The following is a 19,975-nucleotide window of genomic DNA, read 5'->3' as shown; positions in this document are numbered from 1 at the left end:
ATAATACTTTATACTCCAGTGCAAAATACACTTAGCTGAAAGAAATGCTCTATTAATGATTGCTGAAGTTAATGCTAGAGAAAAATAAGTCATGTTAGACTGGATGCTTGAAAGTTTCCTTTGAACCTGTAAAAATTGGTTCTTAAGGATATATTATTTTTGGCATCCCTGGAACATAAATGTATATATATAATTTCATTCATTCATTCTTCAGTATAAATGTATTAATTACCTACCAAATGCAAGACATGTGCATGATAGGGACAGCACTGGCCCTGGATATTTGCAGTGTATGCATTCATTTAGCAGTGTTATCAATGACATAAGCAATGTCATTTTGTTTCCCTTTTTTCCAGACAAAGGGGAGCAAAGAGGCACTCCTTATCACCACTGTTGGACAAGAGCAATGTGTGATAGGAAAAACCTTCATTCAAGTTGTGACCTGTGGTGTTAGAATAAGCCTTGTAATGCACAGAACCAAATTACATGCAATTTAAACACTGACAGAGAATATTGGCTTTTTAGATACCCATCCTAGTGTTTGTTTGGCAATATTGCTTTAAGAAGTATCGATTACACCCACCCCTTCTCTCTTCTCTGTAATTATTTTCCTAGCATTCATTCAATGAAGAGCTTTAAGTCTACTTTTTCAGATGGAAATAAACTAATGAAAATTGAAAATCAGTGTTTTCCTTCTAACAGTGTTAACAAAAAAGTAAAAAATCTCCAATTTTGTAATTACAGTCAACTTATAAATAGGAATGGCCACAAATACGCACAATAAAAATAATTGGTTTAGGGTACATTTATTTTTAAACAATTAGGCAATTTTTTAAAAAGATGTATGTAAAGTGCATTTTAAAATATATTTTTAAAATGTCGTTACAAAATATGAGTGCATCTCAGCTTGATGTCTAGCTAAAGCGTTGCTTGTCCACCTCCCTCTCCAGCCAGGACCTTTATCCCTATCCTGGGGTTGGGGAACACACAGGCCCGTCTCTTGCTTCTTAAGGACCCATCATTTCTCTGCACAAGTGTTTGAGGATCCAATCTGTGGCTCTTTCAGCCAGGAGCCTCCCGGATCTTTCCAGACTTCTTTGCAATGCCGCCTGATGCAGCGAATTCATTTCTTTCAGAGCCTGCCGCCCTCTGCCTTCCTCATCTCCCTCTCTTTTCTCCCACGGCCCATCTGCCCCTCCTTTCCTCCATTCCCCTCTCCGCTCCCCTTTATTTCCACTCCCCACCCGCAGAGCTTGGCTCTCCTCCCTTCCTCCCTCTCCCTCTCTCTCCCCCTCGGCTTGTCTGTATTTGGAGCTCCCGGAAGCCGCCGGCCACTCTCCCCAGGAGCGGCGTGACTGACACCGACTCCTACTCGGGGGAGGAGGAGGGGAGGAGGGCAGGCGGGAGGAGGGCGTGAGGGGCCGAGCAACGGATCGGCATCGCCCAGGACCAGACCGCAGGACCCCCAAACAGGTAATCCGGAGCAGCCGGGCCGGGAGGGGCCGGCGGGCAGGTGCGGGGGGCGCTCCGCGGCCGCGCTCGGAAGTTGCGCTCAATGGGTGGGGTGAAGAGGGGCCGGGGCGGGCGGCGCGCGAGGAATAAAGACCGGGCTGGTGCCTGAGGGGCCAGGATGTCGGGGACGCGGGCGAACGCGGGGCCTGGGTGCCGGGGACCCGGGCGCGGGCGTGCGGGCGCGGGCGGGCGCCCCATCTGGGTCAGCGCAGCGGCGCTCCCTGCCCCCGCCGCCTGCCCCGGCGCGCGCTGGCCTGCCCAGAAGGCGGTGCGGCCGCGGAGCGGGCTTGGGGCTGGACGGATGGCCAAGGCCTTGCGGCCACGCTCCAGGCTGGTCTAACTTTGGGGCTTCTCGCCAGTTTGGCTCTGAGCCTCAGAGGGGTGCAGGGTCGTTGGGGGTAGGGCTGTCATCGGACTGAATTTGACCCTAGCCAGGAAGTGCTGGAAAGGAACGGACCTGGCTTCTCTGCAGAAACTGACTTGAGGCCATGAGTCACTTTAAAAAAATGCGAAGGCCACTGAGGCATTGAGGGACAGCTCCGAAGAGGTCACCTCACAGCTGGGTCTCTGTCTCCTTTGGGTAGAGGGTTGTTTGTGGAAGTAGCCTCGGTGTCATCACTTTGGGGACTAATAATCACATATGCAAACAGCCTTGCCTTCATTGCCATCAGAGTGGTATCCGGCAACACAGATAGGTTTGCAAGTTTCAGCGATATTTGAATTGGTGCGTTCTCTAAAATGAGTGAATATGGGTGACTACATTTAGTGTATTGAACTAGGATTAGGTCCAAACGGCCAAAGCGGAGATGAACACAGCAAAAAGGATCAAGAAGCTTTGATTATGTGGTCATGGGAATGCAGAAGTTATGGGACTTAAACCACCAAAGTTTACCAGAATTGTTTGCAGAGTACTATTTCTTTACTGCTTATATAAGACTTCTTTTTTATTTAAGGAACATAGCTTAGAATTCTTGGTAAAATATCTAAGACCCCTTAATGTAAGATTCAACTGTGGAGTGATCTTTGGGGAAATTGTTCTTATAGTTACTAGAGTCTAATTAGACTGTAAGCCTCTTGAGGGCAAGGATGGGGTTTTGGGTAGTTTTTACTGCACCAAGAAGTATTTGACTCACAGCATGCAATGAGCAGGCAATAAAAGTTTGTTAAAATGATTTACCCAATAGTTTGAGTGTGGCTGGATCGTGACTTTTTGAAGATACCACATTATTTTACAAGGAAAGACTACTCTACAATTCCCAAATGTAAAAATCCTTAATAAAATTAGAATCGAAGTACTATATAAATATTTATTAAAGTTAAAGAGAAAAAATTGAGAAATCAAGAGGGTGACTGTCAAGGTGGTCTTGGCTAGTAGGAAATAGATTTTTTGCTACTCATTGTAGAAGTGAGAAGTAATTTAACTTGTTGATACAGTAAGGTTTGGCAAACTTTTTGAGTAAAAGGCTGGATAGTAAACTTGTAGGTTTTCTTGGCTATGTGGTCTCTTCAGTAACTTCTCATCTGTGCTGTTGTAGCTTAAAAGCAGCCATAGACAATACCTAAAGGAATGGTGTGGCTGTATTTCACTTTATTCATGGACACTGAAATTTGAAGTTCGTATAATTTTCACCAGTAATGAAGTAGTCTTCTTTTTTTTCAGGCATTAAAAAATGTAAAATTCATTTTTAGCTTGGGAGAGGAGGGGGAGACACAAAAACAGGAGGGGAAAGGGGGCAGGTTTGTCCTGTTGTTAGTAGTTTGCTACTCCCCCCTACCATGTGGTAGAGTTTGGAGAGGAACCTTTTGAGAGAATTAATGGGCCAGATTCTCCGGGTGCCTAAGTCATACCCAGGCATTAAGTTAATGCCTTCAAGAGTAGCATTAACTTATTTTGAGCATTACAGCATTTTGTTTTGTGTTAAATATTTCCTAACAGACATCTTTATGCATGAGGTTTTATTTATTAACGTCTTTATTGGAGTATATTTGCTTCACAATGGTGTGTTAGTTTCTGCTTTATAACAAAATGAATCAGTTATACATATACACATGTTCCCATTTCTCTTCCCTCCTGCATCTCCCTCCCTCCCACCCTCCTTATCCCACCCCTCTAGGCGGTCACAAACCACCTAGCTTATCTCCCTGTGCTACGTGGCTACTTCCTACTAGCTATCCACTTTACGCCTGGTAGTGTATATATGTCCATGCCACTCTCTCACCTTGTCACAGCCTACCCCTCCCCGTATCCTCAAGTCCATGCTCTAGTACGTCTGTGTCTTTATTCCTGTCTTACCCCTAGGTTCTTCATGACCTTTTTTTTCTTAGATTCCATATATATGTGTTAGCATATGGTATTTGTTTTTCTCTTTCTGACTTACTTCACTCTGTATGACAGACTCTAGGTCCATCCACCTCACCACAAATAACTCAATTTCATTTCTTTTTATGGCTGAGTAATATTCCATTGTATATATGTGCCACATCTTCTTTATCCATTCATCTGTTGATGGACACTTAGGTTGCTTCCATGTCCTGGCTATTGTAAATAGAGCTGCAGTGAACATTGTGGTACATGACTCTTTTTGAATTGTGGTTTTCTCAGGGTATATGCCCAGTAGTGGGATTGCTGGGTCGTATGGTAGTTCTATTTGTAGTTTTTTAAGGAACCTCCATACTGTTCTCCATAGTGGCTGTATCAATTTACATTCCCACCAACAGTGCAAGAGGGTTGCCTTTTCTCCACAACCTCTCCAGCATTTATTGTTTCTAGATTTTTTGATGATGGCCATTCTGACCGGTGTGAGATGGTATCTCATTGTAGTTTTGATTTGCATTTCTCTAATGATTAATGATATTGAGCATTCTTTCATGTGTTTGTTGGCAATCTGTATATCTTCTTTGGAGAAATGTCTATTTGGGTCTTCTGCCCATTTTTGCATTGGGTTTTTTGTTTTTTTGATATTGAGCTGCATGAGCTGCTTGTAAATTTTGGAGATTAATCCGTTGTCCGTTGCTTCATATGCAAATATTTTCTCCCATCCTGAGGGTTGTCTTTTTGTCTTGTTTATGGTTTCCTTGGCTGTGCAAAAGCTTTTAAGTTTCATTGGGTCCCATTTGTCTATTTTTGTTTTTATTTCCATTTCTCTAGGAGGTGGGTCAAAAAGGATCTTGCTGTGATTTATGTCATAGAGTGTTCTGCCTATGTTTTCCTCTAAGAGTTTGATAGTGTCTGGCCTTACATTTAGGTCTTTAATCCATTTTGAGTTTATTTTTGTGTATGGTGTTAGGGAATGTTCTAATTTCATACTTTTACATGTACCTGTCCAGTTTTCCCAGCACCACTTACTGAAGAGGCTGTGTTTTCTCCACTGTATATTCTTGCCTCCTTTATCAAAGATAAGGTGACCATATGTGCGTGGGTTTATCTCTGAGCTTTCTATCGTGTTCCATTGATCTATATTTCTGTTTTTGTGCCAGTACCATACTCTCTTGATTACTGTAGCTTTGTAATACAGTCTAAAGTCAGGGAGCCTGATTCCTCCAGCTCCATTTTTCATTCTCAAGATTGCTTTGGCTGTTCAAGGTCTTTTGTGTTTCCATACAAATTGTGAACTTTTTTGTTCTAGTTCTGTGAAAAATGCCAGTGGTAGTTTGACAGGGATTGCATTGAATCTGTAGATTGCTTTGGGTAGTAGAGTCATTTTCACAGTGTTGATTCTTCCAATCCAAGAACATGGTATATCTCTCCATCTATTTGTATCATCTTTAATTTCTTTCATCACTGTCTTATAATTTTCTGCATATGGGTCTTTTGTCTCCTTATGTAGGTTTATTCCTAAATATTTTATTCTTTTTGTTGCAGTGGTAAATGGGAGTGTTTTCTTAATTTCACTTTCAGATTTTTCATCATTAGTGTATAAGAATGCCAGAGATTTCTGTGCATTAATTTTGTATCCTGCTACTTTACCAAATTCATCAATTAGCTCTAGTAGTTTTCTGGTAGCATGTTTAGGATTCTGTATGTATAGTATCATGTCATCTGTGAACAGTGACAGCTTTACTTCTTTTCCGATTTGGATACCGTTTATTTCTTTTTCTTCTCTGATTGCCGTGGCTAGAACTTCCAAAACTGTGTTGAATAAGAATGGTGACAGTGGGCAACCTTGTCTTGTTCCTGATCTTAGTGGAAATGGTTTCAGTTTTTAACCATTGAGGACGATGTTGGCTTTGGGTTTGTCATATATGGCCTTTATTATGTTGAGGAAAGTTCCCTCTATGCCTACTTTCTGGAGGGTTTTTATCATAAGTGTTGAATTTTGTCGAAAGCTTTCTCTGCATCTATTGAGATGATCATATGGTTTTTCTCCTTAAATTTGTTAATATGGTGTATCACGTTGATTGATTTGCATATATTGAAGAATCCTTGCATTCCTGGAATAAACCCCACTTGATCATGGTGTATGATCCATTTAATGTGCTGTTGGATTCTGTTTGCTAGTATTTTGTTGAGGATTTTTGCATCTATGTTCATCAGTGGTATTGGCCTGTAGTTCTCTTTCTTTGTGACATCTTTGTCTGGTTTTGGTATCAGGATGATGCTAACCTTGTAGAATGAGTTTGGGAGTGTTCCTCCCTCTGCTATATTTTGGAAGAGTTTGAGAAAGATAGGTGTTAGCTCTTCTCTAAATGTTTGATAGAATTCACCTGTGAAGCCATCTGGTCCTGGACTTTTGTTTGTTGGAAGATTTTTAATCACAGTTTCAATTTCAGTGCTTGTGATTGGTCTGTTCACATTTTCTATTTCTTCCTGGTTCAGTCTCGGCAGGCTGTGTATTTCTAAGAATTTGTCCATTTCTTCCAGGTTGTCCATTTTATTGGCATAGAGTTGCTTTTAGTAATCTCTGATGATCTTTTGTATTTCTACAGTGTCAGCTGTTACTTCTCCTTTCTCATTTCTAATTCTATTGATTTGAGTCTTCTCCCATTTTTTCTTGATGAGTCTGGCTAATGGTTTATCAAATTTGTTTATCTTCTTAAAGAACCAGCTTTTAGTTTTATTGATTTTTGCTATCATTTCCTTCATTTCTTTTTCATTTATTTCTGATCTGATCTCTAGGATTTCTTTCCTTCTGCTAACTTTGGGTGTTTTTGTTCTTCTTTCTCTAATTACTTTAGGTGCAAAGTTAGGTTGTTTATTTGAGATGTTTCCTGTTTCTCAAGGTAGGATTGTATTGCTATAAACTTCCCTCTTAGAACTGCTTTTGCTGCATCCCGTAGGTTTGGGGTCGTCGTGTCTCCATTGTCATTTGTTTCTAGGTATTTTTTAATTTCCTCTTTGATTTCTTCAGTGATCACTTCATTATTAAGTAGTGTATTGTTTAGCCTCCATGTATTTGTATTTTTTACAGATCTTTTCCTGTAATTGATATATGGTCTCATAGCGTTGTGGTCAGGAAAGATACTTGATACGATTTCAATTTTCTTAAATTTACCAAGGCTAGATTTGTGACCCAAGATATGATCTATCCTGGAGAATGTTCCATGAGCACTTGAGAAAAATGTGTATTCTGTTGTTTTTGGATGGAATGTCCTATAAATATCAATTAAGTCCATCTTGTTTAATATATCATTTAAAGCTTGTGTTTCCTTTTTTATTTTCATTTTGGATGATCTGTCCATTGGTGAAAGTGGGGTGTTAAAGTCCCCTACTATGATTGTGTTACTGTCGATTTCCTCTTTTATGGCTGTTAGTATTTGCCTTATGTATTGAGGTGGTCCTATGTTGGGTGCATAAATATTTACAATTGTTATATCTTCTTCTTGAATTGATCCCTTGATCATTATGTAGTGTCCTTCTTTTTCTCTTGTAATAGTCTTTATTTTAAAGTCTGTTTTGTCTGATACGAGAATTGCTACTCCAGCTTTCTTCTGATTGCCATTTGCATGGAATTTCTTTTTCCATCCCCTGACTTTCAGTCTGTATGCGTCCCTAGGTCTGAAGTGGGTATCTTGTAGACAGCATATATACCAGTCTTGTTTTTGTATCCATTCAGCCAGTCTGTGTCTTTTGGTGGGAGCGTTTAATCCATTTACATTTAAGGTAATTATCGATATGTATGTTCCTATTCCCATTTTCTTAATTGTTTTGGGTTCGTTATTATAGGTCTTTTCCTTCTCTTGTGTTTCTTGCCTAGAGAAGTTCCTTTAGCATTTGTTGTAAAGCTGGTTTGGTGGTGCTGAACTCTCTCAGCTTTTGCTTGTCTGTAAAGGTTTTAATTTCTCCATCAAATCTGAATGAGATCCTTGCTGGGTAGAGTAATCTTGGTTGTAGGTTTTTCTCCTTCATCACTTTAAATATGTCCTGCCACTCCCTTCTGGCTTGCAGAGTTTCTGCTGAAAGATCAGCTGTTAACCTTATGGGGATTCCTTTGTGTGTTATTTGTTGTTTTTCCCTTGCTGCTTTTAATTTGTTTTCTTTGTATTTAATTTTTGATAGTTTGATTAATATGTGTCTTGGTGTGTTTCTCCTTGGATTTATCCTGTATGGGACTCTCTGTGCTTTTTGGACTTGATTAACTATTTCCTTTCCCATATTAGGGAAGTTTTCAACTATAATCTCTTCAAATGTTTTCTCAATCCCTTTCTTTTTCTCTTCTTCTTCTTGGACCCATATAATTCGAATGTTGGTGCATTTAATGTTGTCCCAGAGGTCTCTGAGAGTGTCCTCAGTTCTTTTCGTTCTTTTTTCTTTATTCTGCTCTGCAGTAGTTATTTCCACTATTTTATCTTCCAGGTCACTTATCTGTTCTTCTGCCTCAGTTATTCTGCTATTTATCCCTTCTAGAGTATTTTTAATTTCATTTATTGTGTTGTTCATCATTGCTTGTTTCCTCTTTAGTTCTTCTAGGTCCTTGTTAAATGTTTCTTGCATTTTCTCTATTCTATTTCCAGATTTTGGATCATCTTTACTATCATTATTCTGAATTCTTTTTCAGGTAGACTGCCTATTTCCTGTTCATTTGTTAGGTCTGGTGGGTTTTTGCCTTGCTCCTTCATGTGCTGTGTGTTTTTCTGTCTTTTCATTTTGCTTATCTTACTGTCTTTAGCGTCTCCTTTTTGCAGGCTGCACGTTCATGGTTCCCGTTGATTCTGGTGTCTGTCCCCAGTGGCTAAGGTTGGTTCAGTGGGTTGTGTAGGTTTCCTGGTGGAGTGGGCTAGTGCCTGTGTTCTGGTGGATGAGGCGGGTGGATATTGTCTTTCTGGTGGGCAGGTCCACGTCTGGTGGTGTGTTTTGGGGTGTCTGTGGCCTTATTATGATTTTAGGCAGCCTCTCTGCTAATGGGTGAGGTTGTGTTCCTGTCTTGCTAGTTGTTTGGCATAGGGTGTGCAGCACTGTAGCTTGCTGTCATTGAGTGAAGCTAGGTCTTGGTGTTGAGATGGAGATCTCTGGGAGATTTTCGCCATTTGATATTATGTGGAGCTGGGAGGTCTCTTGTGGACCAGTGTCCTGAAGTTGGCTCTCCCACCTCAGTGGCACAGCCCTGATGCCTGGCTGGAGCGCCAAGAGTCTGTCCGACACACAGCTCAGATGTGTAGCACAGGGAACTCTACTCAGTACCCTGTAATGACCTACAAAGGAACAGGATAAGAATTCTTCAGAAACCCTGCTAGTGTTGGAGGGTCTCCTGCAGAGGTGGGGGGCAGCTCAGGCTCACCATGAGGACAAGGACACTGGCAGCACGAGGTTTTATTTTTAATTCATCAATTATGTAATATACATAAGAATAATTTGCTAAGTTTATGTAAGCTATAAACATTATATTCAGTGACCACCTGTAACCCTGTCACAACTTTAAAAACTAGGGCATAAGAACTAGATAATTGTGAAAAGGTAACCCACAGAATGCGAGAAAATATTTAAAAGTCCTATATCTGGTAAGGAACTTGTATCCAAAATATATGAAGAGTTCTTACAACTCAACAACAAAAAGATAAATAACCCAATATAAAAATGGTCAAGATATCTGAATGGCTATTTCTCCTAAGAGGATATACAAATGGCCAATAAGCATATGAAAAGATGTTCAGTATCATTATTCATCAGAGAAATGCAAATCAAAACTACAGTGAGATACCACTTCACACCCACTAGGATGGCTAGAATCAAAAAGTCAGTTAATAAGTGTTGGTGAGGATGTGAAGGAATTGGAACCCTTATATGTTGCTGGTGGGAATATCATCTGGTGCAGCTGCTTTGGAAAACAATTTGGCACTTCCTCAAAAGTTAAACAGATTTACCATATGATACAACAGTTTCACTCTAAGTATATATATCCAAGAGAAATGAAAGCATATGTCCACACAAAAACTATTCACAGATGTTTATATCGACAACACTCATAACAACCAAAAGGTAGAAACAACCCAAATGTCCATCAACTGATGAATGGATAAATATAATATGGTATATCCATTCAATGGGATATTATTTGGCCATAAAAAGAATGAAATACTGATACATGCTACAACAAGTATGTACCTTGAAGACATTATTCTAAGTTAGTCACAAAAGACCACACACTGTATGATTTTCTGTTCATATGGAAATATTCAGACCAGGGCAATGAATAGAGACAGAAAGTAGATTAGTGGTTTCTTAGGGATGGGGGTTGATGTGAGGGGTGGGTGGTAATAGTTAAAGGGTATAGCGTTTCTTTTTGAGCTGACAAAATGAACTAAAATTAACTGGTGATGGTTTTGAACATCATCATATTGTACACTTCAAATGGGTGAATTGTATCATATGTGAGTTGTATCTCAATAAAACCATTAAAGAAAATAAACAGAAGGCTAGAAAAAAAGAACTAGATTGTTACCTATACTGTTGTATCTTTCTTTATGCCCTTCTCCTATGCCATTCCTTGTGCCCCTCCCAACCCTGGATTTTGTGTTAGCCATTACCCGATTTTATTGTAAAATAGTTTTATGACATATGTAAGTATTCCTACATAATTTTGTTTACCTTTGCTTGTTTTTTTGATTTATAAAAAGGGTATATATAGCCTCACTTTTAAAAAACTCGAAATTAAGTTTTAAAGAATTATCCCTATTACTGTGTGTAACTGTGTGTTATTTGTCGGCAAATATTCCACAGTTTATTTATCCATTCTCTTACTGTTGAGCATTAGTGTTGGTTCCCATGTTTTGCTGCTTTGGAGACTCTTTTTCCATGTGTCTTGACACATGTGCAAGTTCTTCTGTGTGAATGTGAATATGCCATGTATTTTAATGACCAGAAACAAGGTTGATTCTCCTTCTGACTTATACATTAATGGTATATATCCCCAGCTTATTCATTCCCCCCAAACCACCAAGTGATTAGAACTGATATCCTGACTTCTCATCCCATTTAAATTCTAGTTGTAATATCTATTGTCTCATGTCCTCAGAGGTGTGGAAAAATACTATTCTAAAATTTTACAACTGAATTTCACAGCAGCCTCACTTAACCCAGTCACTTACAGGCATCTTCATCTTCTTATGTCACCTGGATTTAGGATAGGACAGAGGACAACTTTATTAAATCCAAGGGATATTATTTTAAGCAAGGTACATAAGTGGTTACTAAATTTCACTAACATTTTTCTTTGTATGTGTATAGTACTGGGTGCTCTAGTGTTCCTTTTCTTTTTTTTAAAAAAAGATTTATTATTTTATTTATTTTTGGCTGCTTTGGGTCTTAATTGCGGGCAAGCGCGATCTTCACTGAGGCATGCAGGATCTTTCGTTGCAGCATGTGGGCTTTTCTCTAGTTGTGGCATGTGGGTTTTCTCTTCTCTAGTTGTGGCACGGGCTCCAGGGTGCCTGGGCTCTGTAGTTATGGTGCACGGGTTCCAGAGCGTGTGGGCTCTGTAGTTTGTGGCACACGGGCTCTCTAGTTGAGGTGCACGAGCTCAGTCGTTGTGGCACACAGGCTTAGTTGCCCCATGGCATGTGGGATCTTAGTTCCCTGACCAGGGATCAAACCCTCATCCCCTGCATTGTAAGGAGGATTCTTTACCACTGGACCACCAGGGAAGTCCCTGGTCTAGTGTTTCTAACATGATTTAGTTGGTTATCCTGGTAAAAATAAGCCAATTGGAAATGCGGTGTTTTAGTCTTGGGCTCTTTCTAGGTCTGCCCTGATTCAGGCTATGAGCTTTTGCTGTTCATTCAGGAGATTTCTACTTGTACCTGGAAGGGGGCAAGCACCCTAAGGTCAGAACAGGCTGTTGTAAAAGAGTTTTAGAGTTTTTTTTTTTATTGTGGTAAAATATACATAACATAAAAAGTTACCATTTTAACATATACAATTAATTCAGTGGCATTAGGTACATTCACAAAGTTGTACAACCATCAGCACCATTCATCTCCAGAACTTCTTCATCATCCCAAACTGAAACTCTGTTCCCATTAACGATAACTCCCCACTCCCCTCTTCCTCCAGCCCCTGGCAACCTCCATTCTACTATCTGTCTTTATGAATTTGCCTATTCTAGGTGCCTCATATAAGTGAAATCATGCAGTATTTGTTCTTTTGCATGAGCTTTTATATCCAGGGGAATTCCATCTTGTTTTGTTTTTCTAAAGTACACCCTTTTCCCACTTACGGAAAACATTTTCTTTTACTGAGAAATTATGTAATAATTTATATTATTTCCCTTTCATTATACAGCCCTATATAGGAAGGGACATAGGAAGCTGTCTAAAACAAGAAGAAGAACTTTCAGTTATTACGGATGTGACCTTCATCTGCCCTACTTAATTAGACATCTAATAATCCTCGCTTCTTATTGACCACTTAGCCAAAAGGAGAAGGTGTAATAGTCCCCAATTTTTAAAATTTTGCACCTATGTGATGAATGGATGAATTAGGTAACCTTTGAGGTTCCTAATGGCTCCCAGCTTCCCAAAATTGAAAGGCCATTCTGCAATAGAAAAGTCTAATCTAAAATAATTCTTGTTTTGTAAGAAGGGTATTAAAGAGCAGGAGAGTGGGAGACTGAAAACAGAAGTGTGGTGGTCTAAATGGTAGTGTTGAAGAGGAGGATGGTCCCAGAGGAGCTAGATGCTTCTGCTCACCTCTGTCCAGGGGCAGAAGGCTCAGATATCTGACATAATGAGTAGGTTGATGGAAATGTCCATTTAATTAGTTGCTTGGCGTTAGGTAGACTCAGTGCAGAAGTCTTTCCCCTGGCATCATCTTCTAGCATGAGAGAAGCAGTGGCAAGAGATTTTCGGGGGTACAGTGCAGGTTCACAAATATTTAGGCAAAATTTTTAAAGTTTGAGTATTGATTCCCCCCTCTGTTTTCGTTCCTTATTTGTTTCTTAGTACTCTCATGGTGCCCTCTGACTGTTCAGAATTCCCGCTGACAACCCTCTATTCCCTCTCCTTCCGCCCTGCTTCCAATGGCCTCTTTCTTCATCAGGACTCCTCCTTCTCAGTGTCTCTTATGAATGGAAGGTGGATGATTATCTAAATAAAGTTCTTCAGTAACTGAAACTTTAAAAAAGAAGTCTGTTAATGCAAATGAGTCTCTACGTATACAGAATTAGGGGTGAGGCTCATTTTTATGCTTCTTACTTTAGGCTGAGAGTCTTCAAACTGGGTGCATTTACTATATGCAAAGACTTCCCTAAGGTCCATGCACATGAGTGTTTGAAGAAAATAAATTTACAAATCTTCATCTTTCACAAGTGCTTTTTACCTAAGACTGATCTTCTAGAGAGTGAGTTTGTAACGGAGATGCAGGTTCCCTTTCACGCCTCCTTTTCTTTTACAGATCTTGTGTTTTCTAAATCTTCGTTAAAACAAAACAAAACAAACAAAAATAACCAACTGAAAGTTCAATCTAATCAAATTGTAAACTGATGTTAAAGGGTAAATTTTAAAAGCCAATGAAATCATGATTCTTATACATATAAAAAAAATTAACATTTAGAAAAACGTCTTAAAAAATGAGAGAGCCAGAAAGGTCTTACAATCAGTTGAAAGGAGACCATTGATGGGAATGCTAAAATAAATTTTCTTAATAGATGTAAACAAGCTTCCACCACAGTGGGAGAGGGAAGTCCAATGAAGTTCCACAGGATAAATTTTATTTGCATGCCTATAGACAGTTATTACTTGCTTTACTATCAGTTTTCTATAAGTTAACTTTTTAAAAGTTAATTAATTTTTGGCTGTGTCAGGTCTTAGTTGCAGCATGCAGGATCTTTCATTGTGGCATGTGGGCTTCTCTCTAGCTGTGGCACACGGGCTGCAGAGTACATGGGCTCTGTAATTGTGGCATATGGGCTCACTAGTTGTGGCATGCAGGCTCAGTAGTTGCAGCACGCAGGCTTAGTTGCCCCACGGCATATGGGATCTTAGTTCCCTCACCAGGGATCGAATCCACATCCCCTGCATTGGAAGGCAGATTCCCAACCACTGGACCACCAGGGAAGTCCTTACAAGTTAACTTTTATCTCTACAGAGTTGTAAAACAGCCTAGTCGTGGACAACAAATGGCTGAAATAACTCAGATGGATGAGTAGTTAGCATACTCACTAAATTTCAGTCTTCCCCAATTTTTTCTTACACTGGTGATTTAAATGATTTTGATATTTCATCACCATGTGATGTTTAGAATATAACTCAGGTAGTTCAAAAAATTGAATGATATTTCTATGACAAAATTTCATCCATTTGCATCTCAGTGCCAGCATTTACATTGATAAAAACAAAAATTGAGAATTGATGTTCAAGCTTGACTCATTCTAGCAATAAGTATACTCATCCACATATGCATGAGATAACTGAAAAATAAAAGAGCTCCAAAAAGAGAGGTTTCCAATTTAAAAAAAATGCTTTTTATCGACATTTACTAAATATTTGTCAACATTTGTAATATTTGTGTTGTTTTGATAAGTTCATTCTAATAAGAGTTACAGTGGTAACAATTAGAAGAGCACTCTTTTTACCATTGAATTTAAATAAATAAATATATATATATGCTTTTGATGCAGAAAAGTATGATAGGGTAATGAATAAAAGACATTAAAGCATAAACTATGTAAAACTAGGATAAACTCTTATAAGGCAAAAAGAATGGAAATGTAAATTAAAGGAGAAATACAATCATGCAAAAATTTTTGACTGTCAGAGAGCAGCCTGTTTATGTATTCTTTTAAAATGAATGATGATGAATTTCAGTGGATGTATTTCAGCAAGTGATAAAATAGGTTTACTTTTACATGTCAACATTTACAGAGTACTGGAAATTACATTCTTCACAATAATAAACATTTTGGTGAAAGTTTTTACATGTCAACCTAAAAATGTGCAAGAGGGATTTACAGATTTCTTTTAGGTTATATACAAGTAAGAATTTGAAAATCCCTTTGAGGCTCATCCTGCCTCTATTTTCTGACCAAAAATAAGAGTCTGATGTGACAAACCATTTCTGCAAGTTTAGTATTGATAAATGAACCAATTCATTGATTGATACAGTGAATCCTTGTTCTACTAGATTTAGAGAAGACATCTAAGAACTAAAGTTCGGGGCTTCCCTAGTGCCGGAGTGGTTAAGAATCCGCCTGCCAATGCAGGGGACACCAGTTCAAGCCCTGGTCCAGGAAAATCCCACATGCTGTGGACCAGCTAAGCCCGTGCGCTACAACTACTGAGCCTATGCTCTAGAGCCTGTGAGCCACAACTACTGAGCCTGTGTGCCACAACTACTGAAGCCCATGCACCTAGAGCCCATGCTCCACAACAAGAGAAGTCACTGCGGTATGCCCCCGCACTGCAAGGAAGAGTGGCCCCTGCTCGCCACAACTAGAGAAAGCCCGCACGCAGCAACGAAGACCCAACGCAGCCAAAAATAAATAAATAAATTTATTTTTTTTAAAAAGAGAAAAGAACTGAAGTTCTTAATACTTGTGACAGCTCTCCAAAGAGAATGATAGCCCATCACATTTTATTTATTTCTTTTTAGGCAGTTATATCTTTACTCATCTTTCTTGTTCTTCCCTTGGAGGCAACTCACTGTAATACATTACGTGTTTATGTGTATAATAACCAGACAGATAGCACTCTTTGGATCTGTAAATGTATAGTTTTCACCAAGTTTGGGAAGTTTTTGGCCATTTTTTCTTCAAGTACGTTTCCTACCTCAGTCTCTTTGTCCTCTCCTGGAATTCCAGTGACATTAATATTAAACCTTTTAATGTTGTCCCACAGGCTTTTTAGGCTCTGTTCACTTTTTCCTTCAACCTTTTTTCTCTCTGTTCTTTAGACTGGATAATATCTATATCAACTTTATTGATATTTTCCTTTGTCATCTCTGTTCTGCTATTGAGCCCATCCCATGCATTTTTTTTACCGTTTATTGTATTTTTCAGTTCTAAAATGTTCACTTGTTTCTCTTTTATAGGTTCTGTGTCCTGCTGAGAACTTCTATCTTTCCATTCATTTCAAGAATGGTTACCATTATTTCCTGGAGCGTAGTTAAAACAGCTCCTATAAATCTATCGGATAATTCCAACACCTGTGTCATCTTGGGGTTGGCATGTGTTAATTGTCTTTTCCTTTGAGGATTGATCACATTTCCTTGGTCTCTTGCATGTTAGATTTTTTTTTATTGAATCCTGGACATTTTGAGTATTATGCTGTGAGAATCAGGTCCTTTCGAAATGTGCAGTTTTTTGTTTTACCAGGCAGTCAACCCAGTTCTGTCTTGCATTCTGTGGGCAGTGGTTCCAACATCATTTCATTTTTCAAAGCCTTTGTTCTGCTGCCTTGGATCCCATGGAAGCACTGTTTAGGGGTTAGCATGGGACTTGAGCAGTGGGACTTGAGCAGAACTTACGTTGTAGTTCAGTTCTCAAAGCCTTTGAATCTGTCCCACACATGCACAGCTCAGGGGCGAGACTGGGGTTTGCACTGGTTCATGCACAGCATCAAGGGACCCCCTTCTTTAGCTCTCTCCTCTCTGGGATTCTTCCCACACTCTCCTGCCCCTGTGAGCCTTTTTTTCCTGGTCTTCTGGCCAGAAAGACTGGGTTTCTTTTGAGCTTTTAGCTGCTCACGCTGCTGCAGTATGGTTTCCCCAAGACGGGGGCCATTCTCAGAGCAAAGCACTGAGAGAAAAGTAAGAGGGAAAAATGACAGGGTTCTGCCTACACTCTTTGGATCACAAAGGTTCCTTTTCCCTGCTCCTCTGGCAATAAGACCAGGTTTTTCTTGGAGAAATTTTAGCTGTCTGTGCTGCTGCTTGCTCGTCTACCATGCAGTTCTGTGACTGCAGTCACTCTTGGAAAAGAAAAATGGAAACAACAAAAACAAGAAAACAAACAACCCAGACTTCCCTTCACATTCTTCCACTTATAGGGACCCCCTTTCTAAGTCTTCTGGCTGAGCAGAAGAGGGTTCTCGTGGAGTTTGTGGCTTGCACCCCCTGTGCAGTTCCAACCTCAAGTCAAATCTGAAGAGAAAAGAGGAGAAAGCCCAGAAATGCACTCCCACATGGGTTCCTTTTTCAAGTTTTGATTGCCCTCCTCAATCCTCCTGCTGTTGTTCATTCTTCAGAGCCAGGAGTTTCTTCTTGCATTTTGAACACAGTTTAGAGATAGGGGGTAGTAAGCTTACTACTTCTGGACTGGCACTGGTAGCCCCTCCTCCTTCCTTATTCCCTTTCGCCTCTGTTTTCCCTGCACCCCACCATTCTTTCCTTTCTTCTTTGCCTTTTTTCTCTCTTTCCTCTTTACTTTGGGCTCCCAGGTCCAAAGAGCAAAAAGGAAGAACTTCAGGCTTCCCTGGTGGCGCAGTGGTTGAGAGTCCGCCTGCTGATGCAGGGGACGCAGGTTCGTGCCCCTGTCCGGGAGGATCCCACATGCCACGGAGCGGCTGGGCCCGTGAGCCATGGCCGCTGAGCCTGTGCGTCCGGAGCCTGTGCTCCACAACGGGAGAGGCCAACAACAGTGAGAGGCCCGCGTACCGCAAAAAAAATAAAATAAAAGAAGAACTTCTAGTCTTTTGGTGGTCCACAGGTCTAGTTGAAAACTCTGATTTTGTCACAAATAATAAATCAAAGTCAAGTATGGAAGTAGACCCAGGAGGCTGGAGACACATGAAATAGCAAAAAAAAAAAAAAAAGTGTTGAAGGAGCGCTCTTGGGCCAAATTCATCACCTGGCTATTTGAAATCAAATGATCCCACTTGCATTTGTTGAAAATATCCAGGTATAAAATGGGCCCAGAACTTAAGAACTGATCCTCAGAGTTACTGGATCTGTTATTCAGTTGTATGTAAATCCTACAGTGAATGCTAGAATTTTGAGTTTAGAAGGAATTTCAGCAAACCTAGTACCTTCATTATTCCAGAGAGACATGGCATTCTTAATGCAGAAATGCCAGTTTAATAAAGTAAAACATTTCTAGTCATGTTATGAGAAACAACTGACTATATGAAATGATATCCCCTTTTATGCTTTCAGTCAATAGTGTTTCTGCAGTTTATTTGCTCTATGGCATGATCTTAGAAGTATAATGTTTGAGATGTTACCATCATTGTGTTTGGGGGACAGGAGCGGTGGTAACACATGCAGTAACAGTTCACGGGTTGAGCACTCACTGGGTACAGATCACAGTGATAAATGCTGTGGAGCTTTCAGAGATAAATTATAAGAATGATACCTGGGCATCACTTTGTAATTCACAAAGTTCACTTTATCACCTCCTTTAATCTTCCCAAGCATCCTGAGGAAGGTGTTATTATTATTAGGTAGAGCTTCAGGTCCCTACTTGAAGCTGCCAGCTATCATCTCATATCACTGTCTGCATTTCAAACTCAGATGTCGAGAACTGAGCTCCCATCTTCATTAGCTGCCTTCACTCCCTATCTCCATTTTTATTGGTACCACCCTATCCCGAAGCAAGACATCTAAGACATCCTACCTTCTCCCTTTCCCTCTCAACCTCATTTAATCCATTTAATCCTTTCTCAGATCTTGCCTAGTCTATACCTCAGATCTTCTTCAATCCACTGTCACGTGCACGGGTGAATTCCCAAGTCTCTTCCCAGCTTTATCTACCACTCGTTCTAACTCCTCATCAATCCCTTGTTCCTTGTGCTTTCTTAGGTAGCTCCTGGCACATAGTGAGTGCTCAATAAGTACTTTCTGGCTGTGATGCCTCCATATGGTTGCATATGCTGGGCGTGGGCTCAGGAATGCCTTCCTTACCTTTCTTCTGAACACCACCTCCTCATCCTTTGAGATTTCGTTTAGCCTCCCTACTTCCCAGGGCTCGGTGAGTACCCACCCTTCTCGACCCCCTGCACACATTCCCACGCGCACCTGTAACATTCCTGTGCAACTCTATTGTACTGTTTCTCAAAGCATGGGTCCTTGTACTCTGAAGTGTGCCGCTTAAAAATGTGTATTCCAGAACCACTGAATTAGTATTGCTGGGAGTGGAGCCCAGGAATCTGCATTTAGGAAGCTCCATTTCTCCCCAGTGATTCTGATGCACAGAAGAGAGAGGAGCAGTGAGAACTGTGCTCTATTCTGTCACCTATCTTGGCCTGTACAACTGGTTCTGGGAGCGAGGGTTGCGGCCATTCAGAGCAACCTCTGGTTAAGTTTAATTACCACCTGTGACTTTGTTGGGAGGTAAGACTGGCAAAGTCCCTCAGACTTAACCGATTTTCAACCGTATCTTTATAAAGAGGAACAGTACCTATTTTTGTTTTTCATAACTTATAAAGGTACAATTTTGCGTACCATAAAATTGGCCCATTTTAAGTGCACAATTCAATAATTATTAGTACATAATGCAACTGCCACCACAATCCTATTTTAGATCATTTCCATCTCTTCAAATAGAAATTTTGTGCCCATTTGCAGTAACTCTCCATGCTTCTTCCCAGCCCTAGGCAACCACTAATCTACTTTCTGTCTCTATGCTTTTTCTAGAGAGTCATTTAAAGGGAATCATAGGATACATGGTCTTCTGGTCTGGTTCTTTCACTTAGCATAGTGTTCTTGAGGTTCGTCCATGTGGCAGCATGTGTCTGTGCCTCATTCCTTTTTATTGATGAATAATAGTCCACTGTATGGACAGAGAGCACATTTTGTTCATTCATTCATCAGTTGATGGACATTTGGGTTGTTTCCATTGTGTGTGTGTGTGTGGCTATTGTGACTGATGCTGCCATGAACATTTGTGTACAAGTCTTTGTGTGTGTGCAAATATGCTTTTATTCCTGTTGAGTAGGTAACTACAAGTGGAATGGCTGGACAGCATGGTAAATATGTGGTTAACTTTTTAAGAAACTTCCAACCTTTTTCCACAGCAGTTGCACCATTTTACATTCCCACCGGCAATGTAGAAAGGTTACAGTTTCTTTACATCCTTACCAGCACTTGTTATTATCTGTA

At 40.2% G+C, this 19,975-nt stretch overlaps 1 protein-coding gene across 1 annotated transcript in view; it reads left to right on the top strand.

Moving 5' to 3' along the window:
* The first annotated feature begins 1,128 nt into the window (after positions 1-1,128).
* Positions 1,129-19,975, top strand: part of CAP2 (cyclase associated actin cytoskeleton regulatory protein 2) — a 136,086-nt gene continuing 117,239 nt past the window's right edge. The window contains exon 1 of the mRNA XM_030881340.2: positions 1,129-1,473. The gene's annotated coding sequence lies outside the window, so the exon portion shown is untranslated. The remainder of the gene's footprint in view (positions 1,474-19,975) is intronic.

This window comes from Globicephala melas, chromosome 11 (assembly GCF_963455315.2).
Source record: "Globicephala melas chromosome 11, mGloMel1.2, whole genome shotgun sequence".
In the NCBI taxonomy this organism is placed as follows: domain Eukaryota; kingdom Metazoa; phylum Chordata; class Mammalia; order Artiodactyla; family Delphinidae; genus Globicephala; species Globicephala melas.
Note: the sequence above shows the minus strand (reverse complement) of the source record. Positions and strands in the feature narration are given on the sequence as shown.